At 41.9% G+C, this 20,018-nt stretch overlaps 2 protein-coding genes across 6 annotated transcripts in view; one reads left to right on the top strand and one right to left on the bottom strand.

Annotated features, from left to right (window-relative positions):
* Positions 1 to 18,285, bottom strand: part of c4h4orf33 (chromosome 4 C4orf33 homolog) — a 55,908-nt gene extending 37,623 nt beyond the window's left edge. For 2 of the 3 annotated variants that reach the window (XR_012098622.1, XR_012098623.1), the window contains exon 1: positions 18,079 to 18,285. The gene's annotated coding sequence lies outside the window, so the exon portion shown is untranslated. The remainder of the gene's footprint in view (positions 1 to 18,078) is intronic. The other variant, XM_073042683.1, reaches the window with a different exon arrangement.
* A 28-nt stretch (positions 18,286 to 18,313) lies between these two features.
* sclt1 (sodium channel and clathrin linker 1) overlaps positions 18,314 to 20,018 on the top strand; it is a 76,863-nt gene continuing 75,158 nt past the window's right edge. For all 3 annotated transcript variants that reach the window (XM_073042682.1, XM_073042680.1, XM_073042681.1), the window contains exon 1: positions 18,314 to 18,446. The gene's annotated coding sequence lies outside the window, so the exon portion shown is untranslated. The remainder of the gene's footprint in view (positions 18,447 to 20,018) is intronic.

Here is a 20,018-nt window from a genome sequence, read left to right as displayed (position 1 = left end):
CATGTTCTCACTTATTTATTTATAATTATTATTATTTCTTTATTTTTGTATTTGCACTGTGTTGTCCTTTTCACACTAGTTGAGTGCCCAAGTTGTTCTGTTCTTTCATTGATTCTGTTAATGTTATTATTAGACCATAAGTCCAGAAGACATAGAAGCAAAATTAGGCCATTCAGCCCATCGAGTTTGCTCCGCCATTCCATCAAGGCTAATATCGGATCCCACTCAACTCCATACACCTGCTTTTTCGCCATGTCCTTTGAAGCCCTGACTGATCAGGAAACAATCAACTTCTCCCTTAAATATACCCATGGACTTGGCCTCCACCCCAGTCTGTGGCACAGCCTTCCATAGATTTACTACTCTCTGGCTAAGAATATTCCTCCTCACCTCTGTTCTAAAGGGCCATCCCTCAATCTTGAGGCTATGCCCTCAGGTTCTGGATACCCCCACCATAGGAAACATCCTCTCCACATCCACCTGGTCTAGTCCTTTCAACATTCGGTAGATTTCAAAGAGATGCCCGCATTCTTCTAAATTCCAGTGAGTACAGGCCCAAAGCTGCCAAACGCTCATCATGCTAACCCCTTCATTCCCGGAATCATCCTCGTGAATCTCCTCTGGACTCTCTGCAATGACAACACAGATCCATATTCTATGGATTTAGCTGAGTACGCCTCAAGACAATGAAACTTTATATGGTGACATTTATGTACTTTGATAATAAATTTACTTTGAACTTTGAGTTATTCAAATTTAAATAATGTGCTAAAAGTTGAGCAACACACTCAGGATGCTGGAAGAACTCAGCAGATCAGGTAGCACCTATGGAAAGGAATAAGCAATGGATGTTTCAGGCTGAGACCCTTCATCAAGACTGGAAAAGAAGGGGTAAGAAGCCAGAGTAAGAATGTGGGAGAGGGGAAGGAGTATAAGCTAGATAGATGATAGGTGGATGAGCGAGGGGGGAAGAAGTGAGAAGCAGGAAGGTGGTAGATGAAAAGGGTAAAGGGCTGAAGAAGAAGGAATCTGATAGGAGAAGAGAGTGGACCATGGGATAAAGGGAAGGAGGAGGTGATAGGCAGATGAGAAGAAAAGAGTTAAGTGGGTAAGCCGGAATGGGGAATGATAGAAGAGGGAACAGGGAGTGGGAGAAATTACCAAAAGTTAGACAAATTGATGTTCATACCGTCAGACCATAAGCCCTAAGAGCAGAAAAAGACTATTCAGCCCATCGAGTCTGCCCTGCCATTCTAACATGGCTGATTTGTTATCCTTCTCAACTCCATTCTCCTGCTTTCTTTCCGTAATCTTTGACACCCTGACTAATCAAGAACCTATTAACCTCTGATTTAAATATATCAAATGGCTTGGCCTACACAGATGTCTGTAGCAATGAATTCCACAGGTTCACTAGCCTCTGGCTAAAGAAATTCCTTATCATCTCAATTCTAAATCGGCATCCATCTATTCTGAAGCTGAGCCCTATGGTCCTAGAATTCCCAACTATAGGAAACATCCACTCCACGGAAAACATCAGATTGGAGGCTACGCAGACAGAAAATGAGGTGTTGCTCCTCCAACCTGAGTGTGGCCTCATTGTGACAAAAGAGGAGGCCATTGATCGGTGTGTCAGAACGGGAATGGGGATTGAAACTAAAATGGTTGGCCAGCAAGGTTGCTCGATAAAGGGGTCCTCTAATTTACATCAGGTCTGCTCGATGTAGAGCAGACTGTATCAGGAGCACCAGATGCAGGAGACAATCCCAAAAGACTTGCAGGTGAAGTGTTGCCTCACTTGGGAGGACTGTATAGGGCCCTGAACGGAGGTGAAAGAAGAGGTGAATGGGCAGGTGAAGCACTCCTGCTTGCAGGGGTAAGTGTCAGGGAGATTAGTAGGGACAATCGAATGGATAAGGGAATCACAGAGAGTGCTATCCCTGTGGAAGGCTGAGAGTGGGAGGGGAGGTAAGGAAGTGTTTGGTGGTAGGCTCTCATTAAAAACGGTGCCAGTTATAGAGAATAACATGATTGGTAAGGACAAAAAGGACTCTATCCCTATTAAAATTGCAGGAAGATGGGGTGAAGGCAGATATCCAGGAAATGGAGGAGATGTGGGTGAGAGCAATATTAATGGTGGAGAAAGGGAAATGCTGTTCCTTGAGGGTGGAGGACATCTCTAATGTTCTGGAGAGGAAAACCTCAACCTGAGAACAGATGTGGTGGAGACAAAGGAACTAAGAACAGGGAATGGCATTTTTACAGGTGACCAGGTGGGAAGAAGTATAGTCAAGATAGGGATGAGGGTCAGTAGTTTTATAAAAGATATTGGTAGACAATTTGTCTCAATGAACTTAAGGGTAGGGTGGAATTTGGAGGCAAAGCTGATAAAGTCTGGGAGTATGTACAACCTGGGGATGTACATCTGTACCAGGGGATCACTGGCCTTTGACTTGGGAGTATTCCACCACCAACTCTTGCACCTGAATCTTCATTCACTGCCCCTGACCTCCAACTCCCCCTCTACTCTGTTCCTAAACCCTAACTCAACCCCTAACTGCCTGTGCTGTTCCCAAAACCATCACTATGAGCTTAAAAAACAACTAAGTATGAGCCCTAACCTCAATGGACATCACAACTTGTCACCATCTTGAACAGAAATGTACTTTTCATTCAAAAATGTATTTGGAAAGTAGATGTTGTACTATGTAAGTAAAGCAAATTTTTGCATGATAGGATATTTCTTTAAGATCTAATCTAAATACATAATTCTGACCAAGAAATGGCCCCAGCTGTGTCTGTCTTTTCGTCGGCCATGTGGAACAAGCCTTCACTGGTAATTCTCCCCAACACTTTGGGCGCTGCATTGACAAGTGCATTGGTGCTGCTTCATGCACCCATGCTAAGCTCATCAATTTTATCAGCTTTGTCTCCAAATTCCACCCTACCCTTAAGTTCACTTGGTCCATTTCTGACACCCCTCTCCCCTTTCTCGATCTCTCTGTCTCTATCTCTGGAGACAAATTGTCTACCAATATCTTTTATAAAACTACTGACCCTCACCCCTATCTTGACTATACTTCTTCCCACCTGGTCACCTGTAAAAATGCCTTTCCCTGTTCTTAGTTCCTTTGTCTCCACCACACCTGTTCTCAGGATGAAGATTTCCTCTCCAGAACATTAGAGATGTCCTCCACCCTCAAGGAACAGCATTTCCCTTTCTCCACCGTTAATATTCATGACTAATCCAATTTTCCTCTCAGCCCCAATCTCCTGTCTTCTTCCATCATGCCCTGACCAATCAAGAATCTATCAACCTCTGACTTAAATATACGTAAAGATTTGGTCTCCAAAGGTGCCTGTGGCAAAGGCACCACTGTCTAGCTAAAGAAATCTCTTCTCATCTTCATTCTATTCTGAGGCTGAGTCCTCAGGTTTTAGATTCTCCCAACATGGGATACCTGCTCTTTCGAGGCCTTCCACCATTTGATAGGTTTCAATGAGGCCACCTCTTATTCTTCTGAATTCCAACCAATACCAGCCCAGAGCCATCGAACATTCTTCATACGTCACTCCTTTGAAACCTCTCCAGTTTCAGCACATCCGTTCTAAGGTAAGGGGGCCCAAAACAGCCAACAATACTCCAAGTGCGGCCTCGCCAGTTCTTTATAAAGTCTCAACATTACATCCTTGCTTTTATATTCTAGTCTTCTTGAAATAAATACTAACATTGCATTTGCCTTCCTCATCACAGACTGCAAATTAACATTTAGAAAATCATGCACAAGGACTCTCAAGTCTTTTTGCCTCTCAACCTGCCCATCCACCTACCTTCATATTGTCTGCAAACTTTTCAACAATGCCTTCAATTCCATTATCTGAATTATGACATACAACCTAAAAAGAATCAGTCCCAACACAGACCTCTGTGGATCACCACTAGACATGGGCAGCCAGCCAGAAAACCCTTCATTCCCACTCTTTGCCTCCTGCCAATCAACCACAGCTTTACCCATGCAAGAATCTATCCTGTAATATCATGGACTCGTAGCTTGTTAAGCAGCCACATGTGTGGCATTTTGTCAAAGGCCTTCTGAAAATCCAAGAACACAACATCAACTGATTCTCCTTTGTCTATCCTGCTTGTTATTTCTTCAAAGAATTCCAGCAGATTTGTCAGGCAAGATTTTCCCTTGAGGAAACCATGTTGACTACGGCCTATTTTTTCATGTGCCTCCAAGTACCCTAATAATCGACACCAACATCCTTTCTTCTGTCTCTCTCTGTTCTTGAACAGAGGAGTGACATTTGCAATTTTCCAGTCTTCTGGAACCATTCCAGATTCTAGTGATTCTTGAAACTTCATTACCAATGCCTCCACTTTCTTTTCAGCCACATCGTTCAGAAATCTGGGGTGTACACCATCTGGTCCAGGTGACTTATCTACCTTCAGACCTTTCAGTTTCCCAAGAACCTTCTCTCTTGTAATGGTAACTTCCCACACTTCATGACCCCGACACCTGAAACTTCCACTATACTGCTGATGTCTTCCACCATGAACACTGATGCAAAACACTTATTCAGTTCATTAAATTATTTCATTGTCCCCAATTACTGCCTCCCCAGCATTGTTTTCCAACAGTCAGACGTCCACTTTCGCCTCTCTTTTACACTTTATACATCTGAAGAAACATTTGGTATATTCTTTAATATTATTGGCTAGTTTGCTTTTGTATTCTATCTTTACCTTAATGACTTCATTATTTGTCTTCTGATGGTTTTTAAAAGCTTCCCAATCCTCTAATTTCCCATTAATCTTTGCTCTATTATATGCCCTCTTTGGCTTTAATATTGGTTTTGACTTCTCTTGTCGACCACCATTGTGTCATCTTTTCTTTAGAATACTTCTTCCTCTTTAGGATATATATAAATGCAGTGCCTTCCAAATTGCTTCCATAGATTCCAGCCATTGCTGTTCTACTGTCATCCCTTCCAGTGTTTTCTTCCAATCAATTTTGGCCAACTCCTCTCTCATGCCTCTGTAATCTCCTTTACTCCACTATAATACTGATACATCTGACTTTAGCTTCTCCTTCTCAAATTTCAGAGTATATTTGATTATATTATAACTTCTCCTAAGGGTTCTTTTACCTTAAGCTCTCTAATCAATTCTGATTCGTTACACAACACCCAATCCAGAATAGCTGATCCTCTAGTGAGCTCAACCATGAGCTGCTCTAAAAAACCATCTTGTAGACATTCTAGAAATTCCCCCTCCTGGAATCTAGCACCAACCTGATTTTCCCAATCTTCCTGCATATTAAAGTCCCCCATGACAATTGTAACATTGCCCTTTTGGCATGCATTTCCATCTCCCGTTATAATTTGTAAGCCATATCCTTACTACTGTTTTGCAGTCTGCATACAACTCCCATTAAGATCTTCTTACCCTTGCAGTTTCTTAGCTCTATCCACAATGATTCAACACCTTCCCATCCTGTGTCATCTCTTTCTAATGATTTGATTTAATTTTTTACCTATAGAGCAACGCCACTCCCTCTGCCTTCCTGCCTGTCCTGTCAATACAATGTGAATCCTTGGACATTAACCTCTCAGCTATAATCTGTTCAGCCATGATTCAGTGATGCCTACATTATACTTGGCAATCTGCAACTATGCTGCAAGTTCATCTACCTTGTTCTGTATACTACACATTCAAATACACCTTCAGTCCTGTATTCACCCTTTTTGATTTTGTCTGTCTTTCGTATTGCAACTCATCCTGTTGACTACAACTTTGCCTTATAAGACCATAAGGCATAGGAGCAGAATTAGGCTATTCAGCCTATCGACTCTTCACCTCCATTGCATCATGGCTGATTCTGGATCCCATTCAACTCCATATACCTGCCCTCTCACTGTATCCCTTGATGCCTCAACCAATCAGGAATCTATCAACATCCACTTTAAATATAGCCATGGACTTGGCCTCTCCCACAGTGTGTGGCAGAGCATTCCACAGATTCACCACATTTTGGCTAAAGTAATTCCATCTAACTTTTGTTCTAAAAGGTCTCCTCTCAATTTTGAGGCTGTGCCCTCTAGCTCTAGATACCCCCACCGGAGGAAACATCCTCTCCACACCCACTTCTTCTAGTTCTTTCAACATTCAGTAGGCTTTAATGAGATCCATATGCATTCTTCTAAATTCCAGAGTACAGGCCCAAACCTGCCAAACGCTCCTCATAATTAAACCCTCCATTTCTAGGATCATCCTCGTGAACCTCCTCTGAATTCCATCCAATAAAAATACATCCTTTCTGAGATATGGGGCCCCAAAACTGTTGCCAATACTCGAAGTGCGGCCTGACTGCTATCTCATAAGGCTTCAGCTTTATCTCCAGAGAATCATCATCATGAAGAAGAACCTCCAAGCCAGGGACGGGCAGAAGAAAGGATCGCTTGTCTGGCCTACGGAGATCCCCTATTTCGGTTTTATAAATTGGAAAAGTGGCCTGAATGAGTATCGGTACAAAGAGAACAGTAGAATTCATGTTTTTGGCCTGGGGTCAATATAGTTACGTCATTGTTTGTGCAGAGACAAGAAAGTGTGAGTTTTGATTATGAGTTGTGTAATGCGTTTACTAACCTAGTTCTGTTGATGAATAGTTAACATATTTTGGCATCCTTGAGTGGGATCAATAAAAAATTGAGGTCTGGGACCCTAGTTTCGAACTGAACCACCTAGAAGGTTAGGATATTAAAATGGGAAAAGGAAAGGACCCAGGAGGCTCAGAAGATTGGAGAGATTACTTTCATAGTTACATATTATGAAAAAGGCCCAATTGTGAGGAGTGGATAGGAAATATTGAGAGTGGAGGGTCAGGGACCCTGGGGGGTTACATTGTGGAAAGCAGTTAGTGAAAATAAACCAAATAATTTACAAGAGATTAAAAATGTCGTTGTAATGGGTTATATGCAGGAAGATCTAATTGAAGTGAAGAGAAAAAAACAGAAACTCCCTGAGGAATTGTGTAAATACAGGGAACAGCTGAGGAGGGAGAGGAAAGAAAATGAAATTCTGAGGGAGCAGGGTTGGGCAAATTTGATCCATGAGTCATTTTCAGGATCAGTGTGAGCGTGTTATGCGAGGAAAGGAGAAATGTGAAGAGAAATGTAATAACATGAGCACAAAAGTAGAGAAATAGTAAAGTGGGTGTCAGGATTTATGGACTGCTATGAAGGTCGTGTAGAAATCGGTCGATGAAAACCAGTGGAGTGCTGATCACACCAAGTGTTTAAAACAAATCCAAAAGCTGCAATGTGAACTCTCAGCCTACAAAGGACTGTTATGTGCATTAGCCGCAAGGGCTGACGATGATAGTGATGCAGACTGGAGTAATTTAGTGTATGAGGTGAAACATTATAATAGTGCAGATGATTGGGGAAGTGGCCCTCCTCCCCATGGATTTTTCCAAAAAGGAGCGTAAACTTCAACACCCACTGCCCCAGTGGTGTATGTGGTGATGGAGAGAGCTCCAGGAAACAGCCTACCAAGGGGACTAGTTGTGACACGGTAATCTACCCCTTTCAATATGGCCTGATTGCGTGCTATTGCTGTGAATATACCAAAGCGTGGGCTGGGAGATGATCCTCGGAAACCTTTCCAGTGCATTCCTCAGCATAGGATAATTCAAAATCGGAATCAGGTTTATTATCACTGGCATGTGACGTGAAATTTGGTAACTTAGCAGCAGCAGTTCAAAGCAATACATAATATAGAAAAAAATGAAAATAATAGTAAATAAATAAGTAAACCAGTTATAGTATATGTATAGTGAATAGATTAAAAATAGTGCAGAAAACATAAATACTGTGTATTAAAAAAAAGTGAGGTAGTGTCCAAGGGTTCAATGTCCATTTACGAATCGGATGGCAGAAGGGAAGAAGCTTTTCCTGAATCGTTGAGTGTGCCTTTAGACTTCTGTACCTCCTACCTGATGGTAACAATGAGAAAAGGGCATGCCCTAGGTGCTGGAGGTCCTTAAAAATGGATGCTGCCTTTCTGAGACAATGCTCCCTTTAGATGTTCTGGGTACTTTGTAGGCTAGTGTCCAAGATGGAGCTGACTAGATTTACAACCTTCTACAGCTTCTTTCGGTCCTGTGCAGTAACCCCCTTCCCCCATACCAGACTGTGGTGCAGCCTGTCAGAATGCTCTCCATGGTACATGTACAGAAGTTCCTGAGTGTATTTGTTGACATGCCAAATCTCTTCAAACTCCTAATAAAGTATAGCCGCTGTCTTGCCCTCTTTATAACTACATCGATACGTTGGGACCAGGTTAGATGCTCAGAGATTTTGACACTCAGGAACTTGAAACTGCTCATTCTCCCCACTTCTGATCCCTCTATGAAGATTGGTATGTGTTCCTTCATCTTACCCTTCCTGAAGTCCACAATCAGCTCTTTCGTCTTACTGACATTGAGTGCCAGGTTGTTGCTGTGACACCACTTCACTAGTTGGCATATCTCACTCCTGCACACCCTTTCGTCACCATCTGAGATTCTACCAACAATGGTTGTATTGTCAGCAAATTTATAGATGGTATTTGAGCTATGCCTGCTACATAGCCATGTGTATACAGAGAGCAGAGCAGTGGGCACCACTGGGGTGTGCCCTGTTGATCATCAGAGAGGAGGATATGTTATCACCAATCTGCACAGACTGTGGTCTTCAGGTTAGGAAGTCAAGGATCCAAATGCGGAGGGAGTTACAGAGGCCCCGATTCTGCAACTTCTCTATCAGGATTGTGGGAATGATGGTATTATATACTAAGTTATAGTCCATGAACAGCATCCTGACATAGGTGTTTGTGTTGTCCAGGTGGTCTAAAGCCATGTGGAGAGCCATTGAGATTGCCTCTGCCGTTGATCTATTGTGGCGATAGGCAAATTGCAATGGGTCCAGATCCTAGCTGAGATAGTTCAGTCAAGTCATGACCAACCTCTCATGGAAACATAGAAAATAGGTACAGGAGTAGGCCATTCGGCCCTTCGAGCCTGCACTGCCATTCAGTATGATCATCCAACTCAGAACCCTGTACCTGCTTTCTCTCCATACCCCCTGATCCCTTTAGCCACAAGGGCCATATCTAACTTCCTCTTAAATATAGCCAATGAACTGGCCTCAACTGTTTCCTGTGGCAGAGAATTCCACAGATTCACCACTCTCTGTGTGAAGAAATTTTTCCTCATCTTGGTCCTAAAAGGCTTCCCCTTTATCCTTAAACTGTGACCCCTCGTTCTGGACTTCCCCAACATCGGAAACAATCTTCCTGCATCTAGCCTGTCCAATCCCTTTAGAATTTTATACATTTCAATAAGATCCCCCCTCAATATTCTAAATTCCAGTGAGCATAAGCCTAGTCGATCCAGTCTTTCTTCATATGAAAGTCCTGCCATCCCAGGAATCAATCTGGTGAACCTTCTCTGTACTCCCTCTATGGCAAAGCATTTCTCCCTCTCAAAGCATTTCATCACTGTAGATGTGAGTGCTACCAGGTGATAGTCATTAAGGCAGCTCACATTATTCTTCTTAAGCACTGGTATAATTGTTGCCTTTTTGAAGCAAGTGGGAACTTCTGCCTGTAGCAGTGAGAGGTTGAAAATGTCCTTGAATAATCCTGTTAGTTGGTTGGCACAGGTTTTCAGAACCTTACCAGGTACTCCATTGGGACCTTTCGCCTTGCAAGGGTTCACTCTCTTTAAAGACAGCCTAACATCAGCCTCTGAGACAGAGATTACAGGGTCATCAGGTGCAGCAGGGATCTTCACAGCTGCAGTTGTGTTCTCCCTTTCAAAGCGTGCATAGAAGGCTTTGAGTTCATCCGGTAGTGAAGCATCACTGCCATTCATGCTACTGGGTTTCACTTTGTAGGAAGTAATGTCTTGCAAAACCTGCCAGAATTGCTGTGTATCCGTTGTCGACTCCAACTTTGTTCGAAATTGTCTCTTCGCTCTTGAAATAGCCCTCTGCAAATCATACCTGGTTTCTGGAACAGGCCTGGGTCGCCAGACATGAATGCCACAGATCTGGCCTTCAGCAGATGATGTACCTCTTGGTTCATCCACGGCTTTTGGTTTGGGAATATACAGTAAGTCTTTGTAGACGCACACTCATCCGCACAGTTTAGATAAAGCAGAGCAACGGAAGTTAACCCTTTTGTGTTTATCTTTAGTGTTAGGATCAGAGGGATCTTGGGGTCCAAGGTTAAGAAAGCATACGGTGCATTGGCCTTCATCAATCATGGGATTGAGTTTAGGAGCCAAGAGGTAATGTTGCAGCTATATCGGACCCTCGTCAGACCCCACTTGGAGTACTGTGCTCAGTTCTGGTCACCTCACTACAGGAAGGATGTGGAAACCACAGAAAGGGTGCAGAGGAGATTTACAAGGATGTTGCCTGGATTGGGGAGCATGCCTTATGAGAATAGGTTGAGTGAACTCAGCCTTTTTTCCTTAGAGCGATGGAGGATGAGAGGTGACCTGATAGAAGTGCATAAGATGATGAGAGGCATTGATCGTGTGGATAGTCAGAGGGTTTTTCCCAGGGCTTAAATGGCTAACACAAGAGGGCACAGTTTTAAGGTGCTTGGAAGTAGGTACAGAGGAGATATCAGGGGTAAGATTTTTTTTACGCAGAGAGTGGTGAGTGCGTGGAATGGACTGCCAGCGAGGGTGGTAGAGGCAGATACGATAGGGTCTTTTAAGAGACTCCTGGACAGGTACATGGAGCTCAGAAAAATAGACGGCTATGGTAACCCTAGGTAATTTTGTCACATGTTCGTCACAGCTCTGTAGGTTGAAGGGCCTGTATTGTGCTGTAGGTTTTCTACGTTTCTATGTTATACTCAACCCTGTGGGAGGAACAGCACAAGGCCAGGGGACACTGGGTGATTTGTAGGAGGCTATATTATAAGCTAAAGGGGCTAATCGAGGTGACCCTGTGGAGGCTTTGCACAGTGGAAGGAAGAGCCCCCTCTGCATTTGTGACAAGATTTTCTTGAGTGTTTATGGTCCTACGTGGGATAGGTGAAATTTGACCCAACAGTAGTATAATAACTGGCTGAGGACCTTGGTATCACACCAAGGAGAGCAGGAGACTGTTGGAACTGTTTGATCCCAGTGACCCTACACATACCGAGGCATGGGTACTCAGGAAAATGATTAGAGCATGGGAGAAGGAAGTGTGGGAGGTAGATTTTAACTTTAGGAATACTCCAGAACAATCTAAAATGTTTTCCTTTCGAGAAAATACACAGGATATTGTGTGGAGAAATGCAGTTCAAGGTAGAAGCCAGGAAGGAGATTATAGGAACAAAGTAACACAGCCCTGGAGTGCACTTTCACCCAATCAGGGAAGCCATTGATGGGGACAACCATCTCAGTACAGTATTGTACTCTAATCTGCTGTTTCAGCTCTGGTCATTATGCACAGCTCTGTACATTCAATCTGAATCTGAATCCTAACACAGATCAGGGCTGGGAGTTATAGAAAGGTCCAAATATGTTGGAATTGTGGTTAATGTGTGGTTGGCTGTTGAATCTTGTTTACTTGTGCATGATGAATAGCTTACAGCGTCTCAGTTTTAAAGTCTTGGAGTAACAAATTTCCTCAGTTTGGTTGGATTGTTACCAAATATTTTGGCAACGGTTTAACCTTTAGGAACAAAAGAATTTCTGGAATGGTTTAAAGTATGAGTGGTTTGTACGTTTAATTGTGTGATATGTGGTCATATTTGAGATCACCTGAGCAAATGTCTGTCTCATAGTGCAAAAACTGTTTTAAGAGGTTGTATCAATTTGTTAATGTGTTGAGGCCCCCTCCAAGCAGTTTTTTTTTGCTTTCTTTTGTTCTTTTGAAAATGTGTAAAAGTTTTTCATGGTGGGAATCAACTGTTTGTACTGAGTTGTACAGTTATTGCAGAAGGTACAAGCATGGATTCTGTTATTTTGTCTTGTATGCGCTCTCGGTTTGTGTTTCTTTGTTTTCCATGGAATTGATTTTAGGAGAACCCAGATTCCATACTGGCTATCTGTAATCTAGGTTGAGATGGAAATTTGTGCATCTCCATTCTGGATATAAGATGCCCACATTTCAAAGAGAAATGGGCATTCAGGGAAATTGCTCATTAGTGGACAGTTAGATTGGGAACTTGAAATTGACAATTTTGGGAAAATTGGAGTATTTGGGGAGCAATCCTAAAAGTTGTTTTACTAACAATACTGCTTTATTTTACAGAACATAAAATCTATTATTCAAGACTTTTTATGTATTGATTTTGAGTTTCAGATTCCTTGGAAAATATTTTTGAAGCCTCAGTATTTTGTATTGCAAATGGAAGTTCAATTTAAATATTGGATTGGTCCAAAGAGCATTTTGGCATTAATTCCTTCACCATCTTAAAGCACACATTTATCCAGTTACTGCCAGCTGTTCAAATTTAAGTGTCTTAGTCATCCTCAGCACTACAGGGTTGGCATGTAGTTGGAAAGGTTACTAAAGTTTCTACCTCCCTTGCAGACAATCTTCATTGTACTGGAGGGTTATGATTTGATAGCAAATGATCCAAAGGACCATTTGTATTGCATTAGAATAATAATGGGGAGGTGGAAGACAATCAGGAACCAATACCCGAGAACAAAGACACAAAGTAAACTCATTTTCATTGTAGCTGGTTCCTCACATGTACAGGATGGTAAGATTACAGTTCTGTGGGATAACACTCATAGGTACGTGAGTGGGGCAGTGATTTACTCAAGTTGTAGCTATTGGGGTGGTTACAGCCAAGTCTTTTCCAAAGGATATTTGATTGTTACTAACTGTACACAGGGGGCAAGTAGAGTGAAAAGGTTCACAATGTGGACAAAACTTGTGTCATGAGACAAAACTTACAAATTGTGTCATCAGCACTTACGAAATTTCTTCATTGTCTACTTTGTCTCTGAATACTGCAATCAGTTTTTCTTACAATATGCATTGGTGAGACAGACATATTGTATAGTAGCAGCCACAATGAGTTATACCAAGGGATGGAAACAATGCCTTTGAAAAATCGCAATGTCACAATTGAGAATGTGATTTTTTAGATTGTCTCAGCTAGTAGTAAATGTAGTAACGAAGGAGAACCTCACACTCCAATGCCGTGATACAAATCAATATTTTGGGACCGTGTTGTAATTAAGTTGCCAATGATTTCTCATTGGACAGCAGTCTGGACAGGTGTTGTGAATGAGGGAAGGAAGAAATCTATCAATGGATACAACACAGAGTTAATTCGAACGTGCACCTGTTCAGAAATGATTGGTGCTGGAATATTCCTGATGAGTGGCCTCATAATGGATGAAGGCTCTATTGAATGCTGCATGTACTACAAATGTACTTGTGAAGTACTGAGACAAGATTGCTGAAAGGAAATGAGACCCATCTCTGTTGATACTTATGATTGAATAATGGTAATTTGGGGAAAAGATGGGAATGGTGGTTTAACTGTTGGAAGTCGTGTTTTCTTTTTAGGTCCTGCTTCAGAAAAAAAGGACAATTTTATTTTGAATGTAATAGTGCTGCTGATGTGGACACAAATTAGAAACAAGATTATGGATTATTTTGTGCCCCAGGTAACTCAATCCCAGTGGTTCTCTAAGATTTTCCATAAATACATTACTTCATGGTGTGAATGACAACAACTGACACCATAACTACCGCAGTGCCAACCATTGCTCGTGCTTCGTTGTGTGATGAGGTTCAGATCTACAAAGGGAGTGAATTTGGTTCTTAGAAACTAAAAGGAGAATATTGGGTTTATCTAGAGGATTTAGTTAAGAATGGGTTAACAGTCTGTGGGCTTATTTCTTATGATTATTCTCTATTTATTTTACCTGTCAATAATAGGATATTCCTAAAATGTGCTTGGTAGATGATACTCATTACATTGATACTTCAAGCATGCATTGCAGGAAGGATCTTTAGTTGCAATTTTTGATTTTTAATGTTTTGAAGGACTTAGTTTTGACTGGGCAGTATAACCCAAACCTTTTGTAAAAACATCTATTCAAATGGAGATGGATATATTATCAACGATACTGCTGAGGACCTACTTAGATATGTACCTACTGTGCTTCCTCTTATTTTTTATTTTACGCCAGAGTGGAATATAATTAAGCTATTATTAGACAATGAATTATCCAAGTCTATTGAAGATCATGTGGGTTTAGCTAATTATGTTTTGCAGCATCCATCCCCTTTGGAGTGAAGTTTGGAACTGGGGTTTAAGCGTTAATGTACATCCTTGGATGTGCATTTCTTCACGTTATTATTGTTTTGCTCTTTGTTATAATGGTTATCCAATGTATTTTCCTGTGTTTTATTACAGTAACTTTAATAACTTGTGTTTGCATTTGTCATTCTAAATCTCTTTTTGGTGATTTTGTCTTCATACCATGATGTTGTGTTTAAGTGTTATTGATTGCTGTTAAACACCTTAATATATGGTATGGAATTGGATATATTTTTATCATGTTTCTTCATGCTTTTTGTACTGATAATATTTTTGTATCTTTATCCATATTATTTGGTGTGGTGATGAATGCTGGTATTTCTTTTGTGCTATATTGACTCAGACATTTAAACAGTAGTGTGATCCCCAGAATTTTCTGTGAATCAAAAGGAGGAAGATTTTGGCCATGGCAGATTTGAAATATGGAAGAAACTGTCAAATTCAAATGCGTCAAGGACAGCGGGATGAAGCTGCCCATTTTGTGATTGTCCTTGCAGATCCCCCCCACCCCTCATCTTGTGGACTCAGAACTCATTCTTGCTCTGGATAATCTAACCAGAGCAATTGACTGTGGACACAAGGAACTTCAAGTAATGACCTGATAGACCTGAGACCATTCTCAGACAAGTAGCTATTCATTGTGTAAACAAGTGACAGACCTACCGAAGAAGCAATCAGTAATCTTGTTGGGGTCACACACTGTGATCGGTGCTCTTGGTGTGGCCTCCTGTACATTGGTGAAACCCAAGGTAGATTGGGTGACTGCTTCACTGAGCAGTTATGCTCCATTCGCCAGAAAAAGCGGGATCTCGCAGTGGCCACCCATTTTAATTCCGCTTCTCATTCCCATATGTCTATCCATGGCCTCCTCTATTGTTGCAATGAGGCCACACTCAGGTTGGAGGAACCTTATATTCCATCTGGGTAGCCTCCAACCTGTTGGCATGAACACTGATTTCTCGAACTTCCTTCTCTCCTTGCCTGCTCATTGCCTCCCTCTGGTGCGCCTCCCAACTTTTCTTTCTTCCATTGCCTTCTGTCCTCTCCTATTAGATTCTCCCTTCTCCAGCTCTGTACCTCTTTCACCATCAACTTCCTAGCTTTTTACTTCACTTCTCCCCCTCCCGGTTTCACCTATCACCTTGTGTTTCTCCCTCATCTGTTTCTTTCCCCAATCCTGCTGAAGTGTCTCAGCCTGAAATGCTGACTGTATTCTTTTCCATTGATGCTGCCTGGCCTGCTGACTCCCTCCCCCCCCCCACCCCCACACTATATTTTGTGCGTCTTGCTTGGATTTCCAGCATCTGCAGATTTTCTCTTGTCTGTAATCTCGTTACACTCAGCGTCTGGGTCAACTAGTTTGGACCAGTCAGATTTGAAAGGAACAATTACACAAGGCTGGGGAGGAGGGTACGGCGGCAGAAACCATAGAACAATGTAGGCTGTAGCCTTGAACCAGAGCCAATAAAAAGCTGGTAGGGAGTCAACCAGGTAATGTGTATCTAAAGACACTGGAAATCTACATTTGAATTGATAAGGAATGAATATAAAAGTGGACACTTCAATTGCACTATCAGCAATAACTTTGGAGAATCACTATCATGAGGAAGAACCTCACACCAGGGGCTGGAAGAAGGAGGCAGGTCTGGCCAATGGAGATTCCCTGTTTCAGTGTGATCAATTGGAAAAGTGGTCTGAGTGAGTATTGTTACAGAGAACAGCAGAATTCATGTTGTCAGTTGTTTCCCCAGGGTCAACAGTTATGTTGTTTTTTTGTACAGAGACAATAAAGTGTGAGCTTTGATTAATTATGAGTTTGCGTAGTGTTTCCTAACCTAGATCCATTGAACAGTCAACAACCTGTAGACAAAAGATCAACATATGGACCTCTGATTTCCTTCTCCTGAAGTCAACATAGCAATCAGCTCCTTGGTCTTATTGACATTAAGTAAGAGGCTGTTGTTGTGGTACTACTCAGCCAGATTTTCAATCTCCCTCCAATATCTAGATTACAAGGGCAAGAATGTGATGGTGAGGCTTTATAAGGCAACTGGTGAGGCCTCACCCTGAGTATTGTAAACAGTTTTGGGCCCCTCATCTTACAAAAGATGTGCTGGCTTTAGAGCAGGTCCAGAGGAGGTTCACAAGGATGATTCCAGGAATGAAAGGGTTATCATGTTTAATGGCTCTGGATCAGTACTCGCTGGCAAGATGAAGGATGATCTCATTGAAACCTTTCGAATGTTGAAAGGTCTAGACAGAGTAGATGTGGAAAGGATGTTTCCCATGGTGAGAGAGTCTAAGACAAGAGGGCACAGATTCAGGATAGAGGGGCACCCATTCAAAACAGAGATGCAGAGACATTTCTTTAGCCAAAGGGTGGTGAATTTGGGGAATCTGTTGCCACATGCAGCTGTGGAGGCCAGGTCATTGGGTGTATTTAAGGCAGAGATTGATAGGTTCTTGAGTGGACATGGCATCAAAGGTAATGGGGAGAAGGCCGGGAACTAGGGTTGGGGTAGAGACAGAAGAAAAGGATCAGCCGTTATTGACTGGCAGAGCACATTCGATGGGCCGCATGGCCTAATTCTGCTCCTTTATCTTATGGTCTAATATGCTGATTCACCACCACCTTTGATTCAGCCAACAGCAGTGATATTGTCAGCAAACTTAAATATAGGATTGGAGCTGTCCTTAGCCACACAAAGATTACTGCATTTCTTTACCAATCTTCATGATAAGTGTTCCTTTGAGGATGAAATCTCCAGCACAGCAATCTCAATGGCAGCATGTAGAAGTACTGAACTTTAAGCTACATAAAGGTTCTAGCACAAAAAAGTCTTCAAGCAACCAAGCAGAGTCATGATGCTTGTTTAAAATTTCTAGTGAGTAAACATCCTGTTAAATGACTTTGACAGACTGCTCCGAGTACCATCTAATATGCCGCACCAACTCCTTTTTGGCAGGGCCATGAAGACATTGTACCTGATTGACAAGATCAATTATGTTCTTTTGCATATACTCTTCATTGAGGGCAGGCTATACTACATGATCCAGCTGAAACAAACATCCTACCACGAAGCCAAACCCATCCTTCATAACAGGGCACAGTTAAGTCTTTGGTGTCAGGTGGCATTTGGTTTCAGCAAACCCAGATTATGCACACTTTGAATGTACATACATACAAAACCAACCATAGAAGAGAAACCACTATGGACAAATAATTGCGCCCTTTCTTTGGAGATTTGTAACACAAAACTTTCTAATCTGTAGATGCAGCAGGGAAATGCCTTGCATTTGCAATCTTTAATTACACTGCATGGAATAATTTTACGTATGAGTTATATTCTATATGATGTCTGTACCGACGTGTTTGTGATGATGCTGCAAGGTTTTGAAAGTACTGTGCCACTCTACACCAGTGCATTTGACAATAAACTCGACTTTACTGCAGAGGTAATGCTGCAGGCAATGGCAGGGTACAGGCCACACTTACACCACTGACTTAGCACTTGGTGACCAAGATCTTTCCCAGAATGGAAGAGGGGCTCGTAGTTTCTGCCTCACCCTGGACATCGACTCTGTTGCTGATCTGCACTTTCCGCCAGAAACCATACATCACTCTCTTTAGTCAATCGTCACGGTGGGCCCGAAAAAGGCTCCGCACTCATCTGATTTCCAGTTGTTTTGCGCCAAAAACTCACGCAAGGATCTGTCCACGAACTTTTAAAAATACTTACAATCGCTATGATCCGTCTTCGTAACTTAGAATTGCGTCTTGTAAAAATGAAATATCAAACCCAACTGAAAAAAGGTGAACAAACGCAACGGTCTGTCCCCGGAACCGTAGTTTGAGTTTTGTGTTCCTCCTCCGGATGGCTTAAAGCGGTAGCAGCTTTGGGCAGTACGGCGGTTTTTTAAATCTTCTACAGCCACCGCCGTTTATTGCGGGCGGGTCTCCTGAGGGGTTGGTACGACGTGATACTGTCGGCAGCATCGCGCACAGTGTGCGTGCTTATACGGCTGACGCCTGGGCTTTACCGGTGCAGTGCGTCGTCCCTGGGCCGGGTGGCATTCGGGGGTCCCGAGGACCGGGGCCCGCCCGCAGGTCGGTGTCCTTTTTTTCGCGTGCTTGGCTCGGTTTCCAAGGCGACCGCAGGGTCCCCGGACTCGCGGATGTGTCTCAATGCACACTCCACCTTAAGCAGCAGCCTCCTGCATTGCCCTAGTAGTCCTTACTGCAAAATCAAGTCCATTCACTGCGTATAATAATTGCACCGTAACATGTTAGGGGATTAAAAGTGGTGTTAGTAGCAATTAAAACAAGTTGCAAACACATTGCACAAAGTAAATGCATCTTAAACAGTACTTCTACCTGAAATTTAACATGACAATATGTAATATGCTTTAACATTGCTTCGATATTAAATTGGCAAAACAGAGGGTCTGTTTTGAGAGTTGAGATTAGGGGGAACAAGCAGGAAAGTGGAGCTGATGGATATGAGAATCTATGCTGTGGAATGGATAGGAGAGAGCAAGTTGCCCACTTTTGCTCCTATCTTCCAATGTTATGTTTTGTAGTTGAGAGCCTTTAAACTGTATATAAAAACTACTGGGTAAGATAAATATTTTGTGAAGATATTGTATAATAAAATGCACACTTAGCTTTCAATTCTAATTGAAGATGTGTGCCTAGACTATAGATATAGAATCTTTGTTTTCAGAATGCTGGTTAATACACTCAATGGTAGTGTCCTCTGTAAGAAGCTTGTACGTTCTTCACATGTGCATGTGTTTCCTCCAGGTGCTCAGATTCCTGCCTACAGTCCAAAGACTATACGGTTACTAGGTCATTATTACTTGTCCTGTGATTAGGCTTGTGTTCAATAGGTGGGTGGGTTGCTGAGCTGTGCTGCTTATTAGGGTGGGCAGGCCTGTTCTGCACTGTATCTCTAAATAAAATGTTGAAAATATTTTTAGTATTCATGACAAAAATATTTTCCAGTGTAAAAGCTTAATTATTGAAATCTTAACTTTTAAGATTCTACTTCAAAATATGTTAATATGTTGAAAAACAAGATAATTTGAGATCTGGTTGATACTTGTTTGTTTTGCTATTACATGTTTGGCTGTTACTGGGTGAATGGAAGTACAAATAGTTGCTGTGATGTTTTTCTTAAATTACTGTGTCTAGGACTCCGTCATCGCTTCATTTAGACCACTAAGCTGATTGGTTGGGTTGGGTGTGTACAGTAAGTAGTACATCATAGTGTTTGCTTTGAGTCATAGCAACGTTTTTTAAAAAAGTCCACAGCAACAAAAACAAATGGTTAGGTTTCATCAGGAAATACTACTGCTTTGTTGAATCAAAGATGTATCAGAGATGTTTTGATCTGCCCGTTTCATATATTGTTCTCATTGAACAAAAGCTAAATCGCACTTTGACAGCGCTCAATTACTGTCCGTGTATTAATTTCTACCAAGTTGACCCAGACTCTGTGTATTTTTTTAGTGACTATTTGTAGCACTCTTTAAGCTCTGAATATGGCTACAAATTTCTAAATTTTAGGCTATCTGTATAATTTTGAATTGTAGTTAAGTGGTCAAGTCTTAGACCGCACATTTCCCTTCCTTATTGCTTGTGCATTGTGATAGAGGCGTGACATAAATATTTTTGCTC

This window comes from Hemitrygon akajei, chromosome 4 (assembly GCF_048418815.1).
Source record: "Hemitrygon akajei chromosome 4, sHemAka1.3, whole genome shotgun sequence".
In the NCBI taxonomy this organism is placed as follows: domain Eukaryota; kingdom Metazoa; phylum Chordata; class Chondrichthyes; order Myliobatiformes; family Dasyatidae; genus Hemitrygon; species Hemitrygon akajei.
This window is presented reverse-complemented; position numbering and strand designations above follow the sequence as displayed.